General features: G+C 38.0%; 1 long non-coding RNA gene across 2 annotated transcripts in view; it reads left to right on the forward strand.

Annotated features, from left to right (window-relative positions):
* LOC103887481 overlaps positions 1 to 17976 on the forward strand; it is a 75508-nt gene extending 57532 nt beyond the window's left edge. The window contains exon 9 of one of the 2 annotated variants that reach the window (XR_004176990.1): positions 17644 to 17976. This is a non-coding gene — a long non-coding RNA (uncharacterized LOC103887481). Of the gene's footprint in view, positions 1 to 7430; positions 8394 to 17643 lie in introns of those variants that run through there. The other variant, XR_001906349.3, reaches the window with a different exon arrangement.
* The last annotated feature ends 973 nt before the right edge of the window (positions 17977 to 18949 follow it).

Consider the following 18949-nt stretch of genomic DNA (forward strand, 5'->3'; position numbering starts at 1 on the left):
TTCATAAAGATACGTTCTATGGCTTTGTAGGTCTTTTCAATTATCTATTACTGTTGTAATCTTTGCAAAGAGGAAATACATTTATTGATGGGCAACCACTCAGTTGAACTTCCTAGGATTAGCGTACTTAATAGACTGCGCTTTGTTTTTGTTTTCAGAATTTGGCTATTTCATCTAAATTTTTAGGATCTTAACATAAAATTGTTTGTGGTAGTCACTTATCGTACTTGTAATATCTGTAGGATCTCTAATGATAGCCCCTTTTTTCATTTCTGATATTGATAATTCTGTCTTTGTCTCTTTCTCTGCCTCTCTGTCTCTCTGTTGCTCTCTGTGTATGTGTCTCAGTGTGTGTGTGTGTGTGTGTGTGTGTGTGTGTGTGTGTGTGTGTGTGTTCTGGCATGCATGTCTGTCTCCTCTGACTGGTCTTGCTAGGGTTATATCAATTGCATTAACTTTTCTAGAGACCAACTTGGACTTTCTTAATTTTCTCTATTGCTATGCATTTTCTGTTTTATCTTTTTGCTTTTATCTTATTTACATTTACTTCATTTTCTGTATTTTACGATTAAGTTGCCCCTTTTTTCTACATTCTTAAGGCAAAACTTAGTTTGCTAATTTTAAACCTTTCTATTTCTCCAATATAAGCATTTTAGTCTATAAATTGTCTTCTAAACATTGTTTTAGTCATATGCACCAATTTTTAAATATTGTGTTGTTATTTTTAGTGAGTTCAAAATATGTTTTAATTTTCTTATATTTCTTTTCTGACACACATGTTATTTAGAAGGGTAATACTAATATGACAGAATATGTAATTTTTCTGGGTTGCTTACTTTTTTAAAAGTTTTATTATATTAGAATAAGAAAAGAAATCGTAAGACGTTGAATTCTAAAAATTATTGAGACCAATTCAGTCATCATTATGTCACTTTCTTTGTCAAGGTTCCATGTGTATTTGAAAGGGATGTTGCTGTTCATATTCTTTTACAGATTTTATATATTCCTAATGCTTTTTATGTAATATTTATACCAATTATTCAAAGAGGAGATTTAATATCAACAACAATAAGTATACACCTGTCTATGTCTCTCTTCCCTTTTGCTATTTTTGCTCTGGGCATTTAAAGTTTCCCTCTTTTTTTTTTTTTTTTTTTTTTTAAAGAGAAAATTCTCACTCTGTCACCCAGGCTGGAGTTCAGTGGTACAATCATAACTCACTATAGACTCAAACTCCTGGGTTCAAGTGCTCCTTCCACCTCAACTTCCCAAAATGCTGGGATTACAGGTGTGAACCACTGTGCTCAGACTGAAGCTTGCCTCTTTTACCATTGTGTAGTATCTTTTTAAAATCTGGAAGTGCTTCTTTTTTGAAGTTTATTTCATTTAATATTAATCTAACCACTTGAATTTTATTATGCGTACATTTTTATAGCACATCTTTTTCCTCTCATTTTTGAACTTTTCTGGCCTGTATCATTAAACTATGTATCCTGTTGAGAACATGTTGTTGAAGGACTTTGCTTTTTTTTGTATCTTATCTGAAAAATTCTCTCTATTTGCCTTTTTAGTACATTTACACTTAATGTAATTATATATATGTTTAGTCTAGGTCCATAATTTTGCTACTTGTTTGTTTAATACTTTTGTAGGTAAAACCTCTGTTTATGTGAAACCATTTGGCCCCTGCCACTCTGAGTTATCATCATCCTCATTGAATTCAGAAAGCCAAATTCAATAGCAACATCTCCCACTGTCATTTTTGGCCTAAGTAATAGCCACAATAGACCCACAAAAATTAAATGAAAGAACCCGACAGTACTCACCTCACTAATGTACTTTTAAAGGCTAGATGAAAAAGTGTCCTCTACACCGTCGTGTGACACACAGGGAGTAAATAAGCAGGTCTAACGTAGTATTGCAGTCTAGCATTTCAACTTCCTTTAAACTGGATACTTGTCTGTACTATACTAAGCAAATTTTGGCATTTTCTCTTCAATAATTGTAGGCCACCTTTAAGTTCATGTATCAGCCAACTAACAAAGCACACTTTTAAAGCCAGTATCAATTTGTACAATCAATTAAGAATCTCTGCTTACAGTACCCAAGTCAACAAACTTATTCCATGATAACCACATTTCTTCTACCTTTACTGTATGTCTTTAGAATTGTTTTCCAGACACCTTCTTTAGATTTCTATAAATGTAAATTAGATAAATTTTGCAAAACACTGGGCAGAGGAAATTACGGCATACACCTATGAGTCACACTTTGTACTTGACTCTCGGGATCTGTTTGGAATTAAACCTGTTTATAAATCTAAGAGCAAGACCTCTGGTAGAAGTCTTTGGTGGAGGTGTTAAGAAATATCAGTAGTTTCTTTTAAGACAAACTTAGAAGAGACCGTTTGCTTTCTTCTCAAAGGAGTGTTGACAGGGTGAGGGGCTGCTGTTTCTATTGACAAAGACAGCTGAGCAATATTTGGAAGACCAAAGTTCTTAGCATAAAAACCTGCCCAGAGGCTGTGTGCAGTGGTTCACACCTGTAATCCCACCACTTTGGAAGGCTGAGGCAGGAAGATTTCTTGAGCCCAGGAGTTTGAAACCAGCCTGGGTGACAAAGAGAGACCCTGATTCTACATAAAATAAAATTACCTGGGGTGGAGGTACACACCTGTAGTTTCAGATATTTAGGAGGCTAAGGCGGGAGGATTGCTTAAGCCCAGGAAGTTGAGGCCACAGTGAGCTGTGATTGCACACTGCACTCTAGCCTGGGTGACAGAGCCCCAGTACTTTATAAATCAATGCCCTAACTTTACCAAAAGAGACCTTCAAAGATTTTGAATTCATTTACATTGCAATCTGCCCACCCACAGGTTTAACATTTATGTGTGCTTTTTAGAAACTCTATCTTGTGGCTAATAAAGATATGGCATTTTTTTTCTGGTTTGTTGCCTAGAGCTTGAGTTAAAAAGTCTTGAGCTCAAAATTTTCTTTCTGCACATTTTTCAGTAATGTAGAGGCAAATGAACAATCCACAGTTCCAATATTCCATTTCCATAAAATGTCCTATGGTATTAAATATTTGGCCATTCAAAGCTTTATTGACACTTAATTCCTGGTGACCACAGATGACAGTTTAAATAAGTGTTTGCCATAGCATGTTGCGGGCTGCCAATGCGTTTACTACCAGCATCAGCGTTATTAATGCCTCTAGATCTAGTCAGAAAAGAGAACCAATCCAGATTTGTATCTCTAAGATATTAATGAAAAAACTCAAACATTGTAAAACATTTCAAGAGGTTTTCTAAGCCAAATGTGAGGACCATGACCTGTGGCACAGCCTCAGGAGGTCCTAAGAGCATGTGCTCAAGATGGTTTGGTTATAGCTTGATTTTATACATTTTAGGGAGACTGAAGTTACAGGCAAAGGCACAAACTAATACATGTAAGGTATACATTGGTTCAGCCCAGAAAGACAGGATATCTCAAAATAGGAGCTTCCAGGTTATATGTGGATGCAAAAATTTCCTCACTGACAATTGGTTGAAAGAATTACGCTTTGCCAAAAGAGTTGAAGTCAGCAGAAAGAAATGTTTGGGATTAAGATAAGGGGGGTTGTGGTAGCCAAGATTCTTGTTACGCAGATGAAGCCTACAGGTAGCAGGCTTCAGAGAGAATAGATTGTAAATGTCCCTTATCAGACCCTAAAAGGTGTCAGACTGTTAGTTAAATCTTTCCTGGATCAGGAAATGATCTGGAAAGAGAAAGGGATTCTCTATAGAATTTACATTTTCCCCACAAGGCACGGCTTTGCAAGATTATTCTAAAATATATTAAATAAATATATTTTGGGGTAAAATACTTTGATTTCCTTTAGAGCCTGTTACCTGTCATGTGATGTTATTCCAGAGTTAGGTTGGAATTGGTATCTTATTGCTACAAAGAGTCTGTTCTATCGGTCTTAGGTTCAACGTTAATGCTGGTCAGTGGCATCTAAAAAACAAAAGGGAGAGGGTATAGTGAAACTTGTCTCAGACCATCTTCCTATCATGGCCTGAATTGATTTTTCAGGTTTCTTTGGAATCCTGAAAGAAATCCCCTCTTTGGCTGAGGGGGTGGGTTACATTCAGTCAGTTGGGGGGCGTAGAATTTTATTTTTGGTTTACAAAGGTTCTGTCTCTCTCAAACTCCTTCTGTTACTAATAACTGAATTGACTAGAGATCAGAGAATCAAAGCCACTATAAGTGCTATGGGATAAGAGAACTATCATGGGAATTAGATCTTACAAAATTTTGAGAGGAGGTGGGGAAATGATAGTCTAGAAGGCAGAGTGTAGGGATCAGAGGAATAAGACATGAATCAGTCCTCCTGAAGCATTGATGTGAGGAGGTAAGTTAGAGCTTGAGAGAATCAAAGAAGCCACATGTGACCAGCTGCCAGTGGGGGATGATGAGGGGTTGATGTGTAGGGATGTTGATGGGAAGTGAGTTCCTATGTAACTATTGCCTGTATGCATCTGCAACTAAGCATCTGGTAATAGACTGGGACCATCTGCTGGTGGGCCTTTGTGCCTGCTTGGCTTATAGCTTATGGAGAAACTGAACCTGTGTGACCACTGAAGCTAGATCATAAATTCAATACAGCTCCTGCCTGGCTCTCTCTTAGTATGCTTGCCCTTAGAGTCCAGACACCATGCTATGAAGTCCAGATCATATGGAGACCAACTAAAGTCTCTGGCCCTCTGGCACAGCAGGGATCCCAGTCAATAGCCAGCACCAACTTACCAGTCATGTGCATGAGCCATCCTGGAAGCAGATCCTCTAGCTTTCAGTCAAACCTTCCCCGCTGACATTAAGTGGAGAAGCAACACGCTTTCCCCACCAAGCCATACCCAAGTTGCCAATTTGTGAACAAAATAAATGTTCATTGTTATTTTAAGCCAAGGATTGACAAACTTTCCCTGCAAAGGCCAAAGAGCAAATTTTCCAAGCTTTGCAGGCCACATGTTGTCTCTGCTTATTTTTTTTTCCCCCACAAAAGTTCAAGAATAGTAAAAAAACAACAAAATATTCCTAGCATATTGACACACAAAAACAGGATGTAGACTGGCTTTGGCCCATGAGCAAGAGTTTACTATGTCCTGTTTCAGGCCACTAAGTTTTACAGTGATCTGTTACATAGTGCTAAACTATCAGAGCAACCAGTTAAATAAATTGCACAAAGCTGAATTTGGAAAATTAGGAGAAAAATGAGAAGCAAGGAATCACATATGTCTGTCTGTGAGTGTGTGCATGTGTTTATTTGTATACATTCATACACAAAGTACATTTCATACGAATTCTTGTAATATCTTTATTGGCTTAAACATGAAGATCAAATACCCAACAGAAACAGAACAGCAATACATAAAAGCCCCCATTATATATATTTTATTAAAAGGAAAGGAACAAATATATATTAAAAACCTCCCATATTCCAGGATCTCTGTGGTACCATGGCATGCATTATTTTATTTCTCTTTAAAACAATCTTATGAAGGAGGTATTGTTATCCTTGTTTTACTAATAATGAAGCTCATTTGGACAAGTCAAATAATTTTCTCAAGGTCCCATAATTATTCCTTGATTAGTAATAAGCAGAGCTTGAATTCAAACTTAGTTCTATCTACCAAATTCTAAAGTCTATGTCTTTAAGGATTAGCTGAAGTGGATCTTAAATAAAATCACTTCAGCTAAAGTATCTTTCTCACTTTTCCTGTTTTACGGAGGAAGGAAGTGAGACACTGAGAGTTCCTTAGAATCAGAGCATGATATAACTGGCATTAAGGTTTAATTCCTTCTGCACATAACTGTCTTATGTCTCTATTTGGCTAATTTTCAGCTGCACTGTATTTAATAGGTACATTTATATGTAATACATTTTTATGTAATAAGGGATCTAAAAGTTTAGATACTATTAGATTTCATTCATGAGCCAATTTGTCTTCAGAATTTATGAACAAAATAAAAAAATTTCAGCAAATAAATAAGATATACGATAGTCTCCCTTATTCATAGTTTTATTTTCCACAGTTTTGGTTACCAGTGGTCAACAAAGAATGGAAAATATTACATCATTCCTGTCGAACTTTGGGGCCATTATTAGGTAAAATAAGTGTTACTTGAACACGAGCACTGTGATACTGCCACCATTGGTCTGATAACTGAGACAGTTACTAAGTGACTAACAACAATCCAGGCAAGACAGAGAGGATAATATTTCATTATGCTACTCAGAAGGGTGCACAATTTAAAACCTATAAATTCTCTATTTCCAGAATTCTTTTATTTACATCATAATGCCTACATCATTCGCCTCCCTTCATCTCATCACATAGGCATCATCTCACATCATTACAAGAAGAAGGATAAGTACTGTATAATAAGATAATTTCAGAGAGACACAGACCACATTCTCATAACTTTTATTATAACATATTGTTATAGTTGTTCCATTTTATTAACAGATATTGTTAATCTCTTACTGTGCCTAATTAATAAATTAAACTTTATCATGAGTATGTATGTATAGAAAAAAAGTGTAATATATATAGGGCTTGGTGCTATCTGTGATTTCAGGCATCAACTGGGACTTTGGAACACATCCCCGAGGATCAGAGGACTTCTGTATGTGTGTGTATTCTTGTTGAGTGACAGAAAAAGAGAGTTGTTTCATATGCATTTACTTGGAGGCATAGAAGACACCCTGAAAGATAATGTTATTTTGAGCTGGCATAGTCTGCAGGAATCAGTGTTCTTTTTGGGCTCTGTTTTTGTGATATATCTAACTCATGCTAAGCACCATAAAAGTTTATGGCCCAGAGACTGACAGCCAATTCCTCTCGGGAATGTACCTCCATCCATCCTCTATGGCTGATTCTTTCTGATCTCTAAGCCTGCACTGAGGCACTTACTCAGGAAAACTTTTATCAAGTGCTCGTAAAAATCTGAGATCGACCTCTTGCTGCAGATTAGAATATCATCAGAAGATTTCTGTAAGCCATGGAAGGCTTTTCTCTTCCTCAGTGGAGAGAAGATGAATGGTTTTACAAATCCCTGAGGAGACTCTGCGGAGCTATAGACAGAGATGGAAGATCTTCCCATTGAAGCCGCAGGGCTCCATCTTAGCTCTGGCATTACAACGCAAAGTCTGGAGAGAACAAAGTCAAGAAGCATGCCTTTAGTCCAGTATCCCTTTATTTGGTAGGCCACTGTGCTGGAATTTTCATCAATACTCAATTATCTTCTCCTGGCCACATGCCAGGTGATAGGATGATAGAAACAAACAAAATGAAGCAAAGTCACATAAGTACTTCTGGCCAGTGAAATGTGAGCCTAGGCATGTACTAACTGTTGTATTTTTATTCATATTCCTTTTCTCTGCTGCAGGGATTGCAGACGCTTGTGTTTAGATGGAGACACTGCAAGATCAAAGCATCTTGAAATGTATGTACCACGTGAAAGACAGAAACTCTGGAATACCTCTGAGACCTGAAGCAGAGTTTGAGTGCAAGGGAAGTAAGCTGTTATTGCATCAAGCCACCCAAATATGTGGTTTTGTTCCTGTGGCATAAACTAATCTATCCTGATTAACATATGTAGCAGCTTCATGGTGCTACATCTATCAACATTCTCCTGCTTCTAATGAATCTATCCAATGGATCTGCCTTTCACAGTTGGTACTTCAGAATAGTGATGCAAAAATACATAATTTCATCATGTAAACCCCATCAGCCTCACCATCTTGGTGGATCTTTGTAAATGCCATTTGTTTACCAAATAGAGACCAATTATCAGCTAAAACTGAGGACCAACCTGGTCAATTTCCAAAGGTATAAGCAACGTTGTTTGTTAAGTATCCCTTTCTTAATCAATTTTGGAAAGGCTTACCTTATCATGTATCAGGAATTTTAGTTTGTTTCTTTATCAACTCTCAGTTTTCTACCACTGTTTTACACATTTCAGATTCAGTAACATCAGCCTCCTTAAATTGTCACTATTATTGATGAAATACCCTTCTTTATCTCTCATTACTTTTGTCTCAAATTCATTTTAGAATTATTTAATTCAAAACTATATTTGGATTTAAGTTGCAGTTGTGTTAAGTTTATAAGGTAAATTAGAAATATTAAACATTTATATAATATTTAGCTGAAATATTCAAGTATATGGTTTGTCTCCATCAATTCTACCTCTTTATTTATCCCAATAAAATGTTATAGTTCCCTTTACAAAGATCTAGTGTACCTCATATTAGGTTTAGCCTTAATTATTTTAGATAACTTAGTTTTATTATAAATGAAATCTTCATTATTATTGTTGGTTTAATGGGATGATTTTATCTTTGTTATATCTATTTTATTTTGGCTCCTTTATTAAAATCATAAACTTGAATGCAAATCAAACACTTTAATTAAGCTAAATTCCTACTAGATTGGTGGAATACAACCCCATGAACTTACTATTACAAATGTTCATAGCAGCAGTATTTGTAATAGTACAAAACTGGAAATCATTCAAATGTAAATCAAAAGAGAAATAATTAACTAGCATATTCATACAATGGAATACTGCAGTTGACAAAGAGAAGTAATTAGTTATGACTCAACTACATGTTAAGTGAAGGATGCTGAACAATAAAAGATCCTTTATGAGTCTACTCACATGAAAGTCAAAAACAGGCAAAACTAATCCAGGCCGATAGAAATCAAAATATTGGTTATCTGTAAAGAGTTGTTGACTGAAAAGGGACAAAAGGAGATTTCTGGGTTGATGGAAATGTTCTGTATCTTCAGTTGAATAATGTTTACATGGGTGTATACATATGAGCTATACATTTTTATCAATTTTGCTTTATGAAAATTGTACCTAATTAAAACACACATACACACAGCCTGCAGAACTAATATAATGGCGATAAAATTAAAAAGAGGGTGGCATTTACTGGGAAGGGCATTTACTGGGAAGTTACCAGGAAGGAAACTTCTGGAGTGGTGCTCTGGCTGTTGGATATTTGAAAGTCTTCATGGGTAAAACCTGGACATAGCAGTCTTGTATACTTATGTATTTTTTATGTCAACGAAAACATCTTTACATTAACAAATTATTTTCAATTAATCCTTTTGAATTTTCCTGGTGTACAGTAATAATACTCTGTATTATTTTTTATTTTATTTATATCCTTAATTCTAATTACCAGAAAATTTAAAATACTGCCTTTTGTTTCATTTGTAAAGGCACATATCTACCAATATTGACCATAAAATAACTTTTGCTTGTATAATTTATTATATTAAACAATATTCCTCTTCAACAAAGGATATTGTAACAAACTTAAAAGGCAAATGAACAACTAGGATTATATATTTGTACCATTTAATATCATCAAAATAGTGAAGAGCTTAAATGTTTTGTAGAATTCCCAGGAACCCCATGTGAGCCTGGTACAGTCTGTGGCTGAAGGTTATTAATAGTTATAGGCCTATTAGAATTGTTTATTTGTTCTTATCTGAGTTTTGGCAGATTGTATCTTGCAAGGAGCTGGTCCATTTCATTTAGTTTATCTAATTGGTGAGCATATAATTGTATAAAATATTCCTTTATTATTATTTTAATGTTCATTATGTCTGTAATAATGGCTCCTCTTTCATTTCTGATTATTTTAATTTGTCTTCTCTTTTTTTCTTAGTCTGGCTATAGGCTTATTGATTTTATTGGTTTCACTTTTTTTCTGGACCTAAGAAGAGTTGATGATTTTTCAGTTTTTAAATTTTTAAAAATTGATACATAATGGATGTACATATTTGGAGGGTACAAGTGATAATTTCATATATTCATATAATTTTTAAGTCAATGTAATTGAAATACCCATTGCCTTGAATATTTGTCTTTTTTATGCTAGAAACATTCAAATTATTCTCTTCTAGCTATTTCAAAATGTAAAATAGATTATAGTAAGCTATAGTCACCCTACTGATCTGTTGAACACTGGATCTTATTACTTTTATCTAACTGCATGTTTATAATCAGCCTTTCTTCATCTCCCTCTTTCCCCATCCTTCCCAGTCTCTGGTAACCACTTTTGAACTCCTTACATACTGGACTGAAAACCAGAAGTTTGCTTTTTAATTTTTTTGCTTCCTCTTTATTCTCTCTTTATTTCTCCATCTTATTTTCGTGTTTTCTGCGGGTTACTGGAACTTTTTAAAATTCCATTTTGATGTAACTATAACTTTTGGTAATTCAGTGGCTTTTATTAAATACATTTGAGGTGTACAAGTTATTTTTTATATACCTAGAAATATGATTACCACAGTCATGCAAATTAACATATCCGTCATCTCACACAATTACCTGTGTGTGTGTGTTTGTGTATGCATGTGTGTGTGTGTGGTGAAAACATCTTAAATCTACTCTTTTAGCAAATTTTCAGTATACAATACAATATTATTAACTTTAGTCTTTATACTGTTCATTGACTCTCCAGACTTCTTTGTCCCACATAACTGCAACTTTGTGCCCTTTGATATACATCTCCCCATTTCTCTTATTTTCCTACCCCTGGTAACCACCTTCTACTCTGTTTCTATGTTAGGCTTTCTGTTTTTTGTTTGTTTCAAATGTGTTTATATTGCTCACTTAAGCAATTTTATTACGGTTTCTTCAAAAATCATCACCAGATTATTCTTACAGTTGACATTGTTGACATCTCTGTATTTATTTTTTTCATTAAGTCTAAGATCTTGCTGATACTTAATATAATGAATGACACTTGATTGAAACCTGGACATTTTTGTTTTATGTTATATGAGGCTGTGAATCATATTTAAGATTTCTGCTTTAGCTGCATTTCCTTGATGTCAGTCCAACAGGAAAAGAAAGTAGGTCACTTCATTAATTCGAGGTGGAAGCTGAAGTCCAGGCACCCCATTCAGCCTCCAAGGGGACTTTTCCTTACTGCTAGATAGAGATGGGAGTTCTAGCTCCCCACATGGTCTCTACTGACACTATAAGGGGTGGGAGCTTCTTACTGCTAGCAATGATGAAAGTCCTGACTCTCCACCAGGACTCTTCCGAAAGCTCAATAACAGAAATAGGATGGAGTATATTTCTGGTTGGGGTGAAAGGACAGACTCCTCATGTGGTTTCTACTACACCATTAAGGGCACAGGTGTATGCTTGTTACTGGCCAGTGAGGAAGAAGTAGGCATCTCTTCTAGCCTTTGTAGACTGGATTTGGCAAGGAAAGCACTTTATTGGTCAACTCATCCAGAGATTTTGGGTGGGCTGGCTGGTGGTTGCTGCTGGAGTCTTTGAGCAGGCTGGCCTGGTTCCTGAGTAAGCAGGTGGGTGGGCCTTGTGCCTGGGTCCACCGGGATAGGACTGGAGCCTGAGTCCAAAGTGGTGGGCCTGGATCTTGGGTTGTTAAGGTCAGTCCTGGATCCTGGTTCTGCAGGGGCTTACCTTGTGCCAGGGTGGGTTTGGCACCTAGGTCTGGGGGATGGTCCTGAATTCTGGGTCTGCAAAGCCAGCTGGTGCTGGGATGGGCCAGAAACCTGAGTCCACAGGAACAGGTCCTTGTGTCCTGGGTTCGCAGGTGCTGGCCTAGATCCGTAGAGTGATTCTGAAGCCTGATTCACAGGGACTGGCCCAGCACTGAGATATACTGAAATAGGCCTTTACCTTGAATCTGTTGGAGTGGGCCGGAACTCTGGGCCCACTGGACCCTGGGGCCACAGGGGCTGGCCTGATGCCTGGTTTTATGGGTGCTGATCTTGTGCCTGAAACCACAGCATCTGGCCTGGTGCTAAGACGGACATGGAGCCTGGGTTCACAGAACTGAGCCTGGAGCTTGGGTCTGCAAAGGCAAGCCTAGGTCCTGGGGCGACAGGGGCTATTCTGGCTTTGGTGTGCCTGGAGCCTGGGGATTTGAGTGTCAACTTGCTACTGGGGCAGCCCGGCACTGGTGCAGGCCTAGGGTCTAAGTCTCCAGGGGCTGGCCTGGTGCTGGTGTGGGCCTGGAGGCTGAGTCCACAAATGATTGCCTGGAGCTTGGGACCACTGGGGCTGGCCTGGTACCAGGGTTCACTGGGGCAGTCCTGGAGCTGGGATCCCTGGAGAAGTGTAATCCTTACTTCCCCCTTTTCCCCCTAAGCAGATTGTCTCTCTTCACACTGGGATTGGGAAGCTGGTGATACAGGCCATATGAAACTGTCTTTCCTTTTCAATGAGTCTTCTTATTCCTGTGCTCGACCCAGGTGCTTTAACCACTCACCTGGATTCCTTACCTTTTGCAAAGGTATTTTTGGATGTGGACAGTTGTTCAAATTGATGTTTCTGCAAGGAGATAGACACTAGAAAGTCCTATTCCACATATTTTTGCCAGAGAACATCTTTAAAAGCTTCGTTTTCATTTTTGGTTTAACCTGTTATAATCTAGATGTGTGTTTTCTTAATACATGATGATTTTTGCTATTAATTTTTGTTTTTATTGCTTTATGACTTAGTGTGTGTTTAGTTTTGAAAATGTTTCATTTATTCTTGAAAAGAAAGTGCACTCACTGCTCTTTGAGTGGAAGGTTTAGAGAAATGACTCTAAGATTCCATATTTGCCTGTGCTAGGACCCTAAACGTTTGGCAAATGTGGGGACAATTTTTATGCCAATTTCTCCTCCTAACAGGATGCAAACTTGACTTATCTTCTTCTGGTAAACACACATATAGTGCATTGTTCATGTTCTAATATTTGCTATGGGTAGGCTGCTTATTTTCCTGCTGAGTTCCCAAGTTGTGGGTGTTTTTGTGTGTGTTGAGTTTTTTTGTTTGTTTGTTTCCTTTAAAAACAGAGCTTCTTACTCTGTCACCCAGGCTAGTGTGCAGTGGTGCTGTCACAGCTCACTGCAGCCTCCCACTCCTGGGCTCAAGCAATTCTCCTGCCTCAGCCTCCAAAATAGCTGGGACTATAGGCCCGCATCAAAATATCCATCTAATATGTTTTTGTTTTGTTTTATAAAGATGGAGTCTCACATCATTGCCCAGGCTGGTCTCAAACTCCTAAGCTCAAGCAATTCTTTTGCCTGAGGCCCCTAAAGAGCTTGGATTACAAGCGTGAGCCCCTGCACTTGCCCAGGGTAGGTTTTTTGTGTCCCCCTTCAATAATTAAATGTCATATCCAGGTTCCTACCTTTAAGAAGGGAACTTGGTTCCATCTCTGGCTTATACATGGTTGTTATTTATTAGGCATCAAAACCTCAGCTTCTAGGATATATTTGGTCCTCTTACTTCTGTGCACAGCTAAGTTCCACTTTCTGATCATTATTTTAGATTTGAGTTTCCATTTCATGTAGCATTGAGCATTTCCTTTTATTTATTTTTTTTGCTTTTGTTCTCAGATACATTGTTTTAAGTAATTGTTTTTCATTCATTTTTTACGTATTTAGAATGAAGTCAGATTTTTTTCATCTACTTAACCTCGTCATTGAGAAAAAGTGCTTTTGCTTTGAATTCTAGGTTGGGTTATCTGATGTTAAGATCTAGCCTATATTGAATGCCACATGTACCTTCAAGTCATGAAGAATAGTAAATAAAGTAACTAACATTTGTTATGCTATTATTGAGGATTCTGAGTCTCAAGTTCTACCTCTGTGTCCTGTCATAGATGGTGTGGCATGGGGGATTGCAGAGTGCAGATTGGAGTGTGGATTCAGGAGCAAAACTGCATTATTTCAAATCCTAGTTCTGATATTAACCATACGACCTTGGGCAAATTACTTAGCCTCTTCTTTTCTCATCTATATAATGGGGTAAAAATATTTACCTATTTCATGTGCTTTTGTGTAAAAGTCAGATTACACTAAAAGATAATTGTAACAATGTAACTTACATACTGTTATTGTTCCTTCACACATTGCCTAGCACAAAATAGACTCTTCCCCAAAAATGTGTTGAAAGATAACAGAATTATCAATATTTAAGTAAGGAAATAAAACTGAATGTAGGCAGGTAATTCAGCCTGTGTCACATAGTATAGACCAGAGTTTTGATGGCTGTCGGTTTTACTGTTGATGACTAGGATTCATCAGCACGTGGAAAGCTCTCTCTGGCCAGCTGTATCACCATGAGTAAGGAAGACTGTTCTGCTGTAAGCATCTACATTTTTCTTCACCACTTTTTCCTCTACTGTTTTTTTCAATATTCCTCTTCTCTGTGATGCAAAAGACATTCATTATCTTTTATTATATTCCTTCTTTCTCTGGACTTCTAAAATTGCCTGCTCTCTTGTTTTATACCAGTGTTGTTGTTATTGTTGTTTTTTCTTTAATGTGACTTCATTGGGTGTTTTTATCTACTTCTCTCTTCTCTAGATCAATAGTTGCTGTCCCCCTCACCTGATAATTCTATTGGCTTTCATTTTCAAGTCTCTTAAAGCCTTAGGGGAGAAATCCATTTGAACCTCTTCCTTTTATAACGTTTTGTCTTTCTCCAAAACAGAACAGTTTTCTTTACTGCGGTGGCAATTTTGTCCTTTCTGATGCCCTTTCTGCTGAAGTTTCTGTATCTGCAGGGGCTGCGACAACCCTTGGCCAAATGCTAGGATGTTAAGAAAATTTAAAGTTCATATTAGATGGTGAGCCTGGTGAGTTTCTAATGTGATCACTGCCGGCATCCTCTGAGGTTTCTATTACGGAATCCTGCATTTTATTGCAAGAAGAGTTCTGTCTTTCTCTGGGCCTCTTTTTCACTGTTTTGATTTACATGAAGGCTATGCTAACCCCAGGATTCACTGATAGTGGAAAGGCGGGAGACCCATTTTCTTCATGGTGGTCTACCACACAGCCAATACCACTTGTGATAAAGTCTAGACTTGTGGGTACTCCTGGAAACAGCATGAGAAAAATGCAACTTATCCTAAATCATTTATCTTTATACTTCCTTAAACTTCTGTAAGATCAAATCACACACCCTAATGCTCTACCTCTCTTAGAGAAAGAAAAAAACTCTGACATCAGAGAAAGGAGAGTCCTACAATCAGAAAGGAAAATCTACTGACCAATTTTTGTGCACCTAATGTTATGAACTGGACTGTGTCTCCCCAAAATTCATAAGTTGAAGTCCTAATCCCCAGTATCTCAGAATGTGACTATATGAGGCCATTAAAATGGGGACTCTAATTGAACCTGATGGGTTTTCTTATAAGAAAGAAAATGCGTACCCAGAAAGAGACACTAAGAATGGGCAGAAAGAAAAGCTCATATGAGAACACAGAGAAAGGCGGCCATCTGCAAGCCAAGAGAAGAAATGAACTCTGCCAGCAACTTGATCTTGGACTTCCAGCCTCCAGAACTGTGAATGAATAAAGGTCTGTTGCTGAAGCCATGCAGTCTGTGGTATTTTGTTATTACAGCTCTGCCAAACTAATACAAATTGTATTGTCAGTCCCAGTGCCTGTTAAAACAATCATCATTGAGGTTGCTTTGATGTCCCCATTCTACGGATAAAAAGTATTAACCTCACCAATGTTAAGTAATTTTTCTGCAATACCGGGCTAGAATTCAAGTGCAGAAAAGGGTAGCCTTGTATTCACAGCATATTCTTACCCACTCCCACCCGGCTTTCTCCACAATTCACAGGTAGCCAGAACTCTCTTTATCAGAGAACCACCTCTCAGTCTTTGGACACCAGAGAAAACTAAGGAGTGCCCTTTGTTTGGGGACCCAGGTTTGAAAAATCCTACACACAGGTAACAACACAGCCTAGTGTCAGGCCTCTGCCTTTTCAATGCTTGAGGAAGACTTGTCCATTACACTAGGATCTGTTCTTTCCAAACCTGGAGACAGTCTCTGCTGTGTCTGAGAATAGAAACTGATCCACTAGAACCTCGCCTCTATTTGTGGCCACATGACTTAGCCAGGAGCCTCAGCCCACCCCATCATTAGGTTTGGCCACTAGACATTCTTGGACCAGGGAGCAGATGTGATGACAACCATGTCACAGCAGAGGTTTCATGAGATGTTTTATGGTCCTGGTAATGTGTGCCTATTTCCTTCTCCCACAATACGGGGCAGCCAACAAAATGTAACATTAGCAGGGAGTCCACGTTACATTTTGTAAGCCTCTGAGATTTGGCGTTGTTTTTACCTCTGCAGCAAAGCTAATTGAACCATGATATTCACACTGGCCCTCTCACTGTGTCAAATACACTGATGCACTGATGGTTTATGCTGCCTGGGGAACTCTTCCGTTTGATCCACACACGGTTTTACATTTTGTTATTCAGATTTTTAGGCAACTACTCCTTATTCATAGACTATTCTCCTCCATTATTTTCTACTAAGATTTAATGGTCACTGAAATTGTATTAGGTATGCATTTGTTAATTTGTTTATTGCTTATCTTCTCCAGACTATAGCTTCATGAGAATAAGTGTAGTGGTTAAGAACACAGATGTGTTAGTCCAAGTGCCTCCTGCATTTTAATTCCGGCACCAACACTGGTCAGCTCTGTGACACTGGGAATGCTATTTAACTTACTGGACTTTGGTTGCCTTATTTATAAAGTTTAAATAAAAATAGAATAGAACTCATAGGGTTGCTTTATGACTAAATGAGTTAGCAGGTACAAAGCACTCAGCACTGTGCCTGGCACGTAGTAAGCATTTGAGGAAGTCTGATATTATCATTAGTGTTGGATGTCATGGCATCCAGATCTGATAACATCCCCAGGATATGGTAGGAGTTTAATGATTATCTGACCAATGGGTGGATAGATGAATGGATGGTTGGGTGATTGCCATGAAGATTTCAGAAACGTTGCTGACAGAGAATAACATATCATAGGTGAGAGTCAGTGACAGTCAGGTGGAAGTCTAATGTATACAAAATGTTTAGATTGATTCTTGACAATTAGTCGTTAAGATAATAATAATGATATTAACAATAACAACAGATAACAATACTACCCTATATTTAGCATCTACTTTTGTTACCTATATTATTACATGATTGTAAAAGGGCTATCATATTTTTAGGTAGGACACAGACTTGGAGAGAAGTTACCTGGGCTTACTCAAAATTTCACAGATTATTGAAGCTGGAGTTCGAATGTATTCTTCTTTGACTAAGTAATGCTGCCACGAGCTTATTAAGTGATTACTCCTTTCTTGTCTTCTTCTAGTCCTGCTTTACTAGGATGATTCAGGTTGTCAATCTTAGTCTGATAAACAGCATAATCAATTTCTTTGAATCAACTAATTTTCTGAATCATAGAACAGGTGAAACAAAGAATCCCATCCCAGTTTCATGGTAAGATCCATGATGGTCACAGAAAAGCTGGCAGTGATCTGCCGAATAGGTGTGGCTGTGCGCCCCTTCTGCCGCCTGCTTTCTGGTCACCCTCCATGCTAATACCGATGGCATGTCCACTCTTTGGTGGTCATTCTGCTGGGATAAGGGTTCCAGAAGAAACAACAGAGAAATGAGATACGTCCCTGGCACTTGAGGAGTGAAATGGTTGAAATAACTGCTATTCCTGAAACGAAAGTAGTTGGAATGTGCTCTTTCCTTTACTTTCTTTTCTAATAATTACACCAATCTTTGCTGTACAGATAAATGGGAGCACCGAGACGTTTTGAATGTACCCAAGGTTACAGAGCTGAGGAAGCCATGTGGCTAGGATTCAGATACTGGAAGGCTCTGTTCACCTTCTACTGTGTCTCTACTCTTAGGTATGAGTAACACCTCATTTTTTCCCAGTTAATAGTGAAACCAGGTCTAAAGGCAAAGCTGGTCAGAGATGTACACAGAAAGTAGCATAATGACAAATGCATCTGTAGCATGACCATTTCATAAGGGGTGTGGATTCCTGCATAGAACACATCTGCAGCAATTAAAGGATCAGTTGATGCTCCGGTCTTTTCAATTGCATGGTTCTCAGTAGCCCTATGTTTGAAGTGTTTTCTCACTGTACATTGCATTTGGGTAGCCCACATGTGGCCTGAAGCCTCTCCCTAACTGCTATGCTTTCGATAGTCCTTACTAGATGTGCAGACCATGCATTCCAAGTGTAACAGTGGCCACATCCCCTCACTGAACACCAGCTTCTTTGACCTCTCCCTCCTTGCTGTTTCCAATATGTAGTTTTTCAGAAACACAGGATTGACTCTGGGCCATAAATCATGGCCAACTTGGTGGCATTCGCTTCCTTCCAAAGGTGGACACATGGCAGGCTACCCTCTGCTCTGCAGAGAAGCTGCCGAAGAGTCACGTTGCTTCAGCATTATAAATCAGTACCAGGCATGCGACAGCATTCTGACAGCAGGACAATTATTGTCCTAGAAATAAGAAATGCAAATTTCTCTTCCCTCATTGTGGAGGCAACCAGCAGACTTATTCTATGATGTTGATCAATGACTTTAATCTATACCCGCCTTCTTCCTTGCAGCTCAGCACTGAGGCACTTTTTGATTTCTCTAGGTGTCATCTGAGTCATTTGGGCCACCTTGAAGGGGTGGCTATTAAAATGGTAAGTTGGAGAGAAATTTTAATTGTAACTATTTCACCTGAAAAACTGAATTCTGGAGGCTTCAACACTTAGGAGCTGTGTGTCCTTGACAATTTAGTTGGCCTCTCTAAGTAAATTTCTTATATGACAAATGCAGACAAAAATATCTATAGCAGAATCTGGCTTTGTTCTGTACACTGGGAGAATTGCTCATTTTGTGTTTACTACTATGTAGTTAGCATTATTTGGCCAGAGTGGTTAGGTAAGAAGTGATGTAAAAGTGAATCCATACTAATGAATCAATCAAAACACCAGAAAAATAGGAATAGATTCTTTACCAAGAGAGTGTGCAACTTTATTTTTCACATAGTAATTGACAAGCAAGTCTAGCTGAAGAAAACATGGAAGAT

This window comes from Papio anubis, chromosome 11 (genome assembly GCF_008728515.1).
Source record: "Papio anubis isolate 15944 chromosome 11, Panubis1.0, whole genome shotgun sequence".
Taxonomy (NCBI): Eukaryota; Metazoa; Chordata; class Mammalia; order Primates; family Cercopithecidae; genus Papio; species Papio anubis.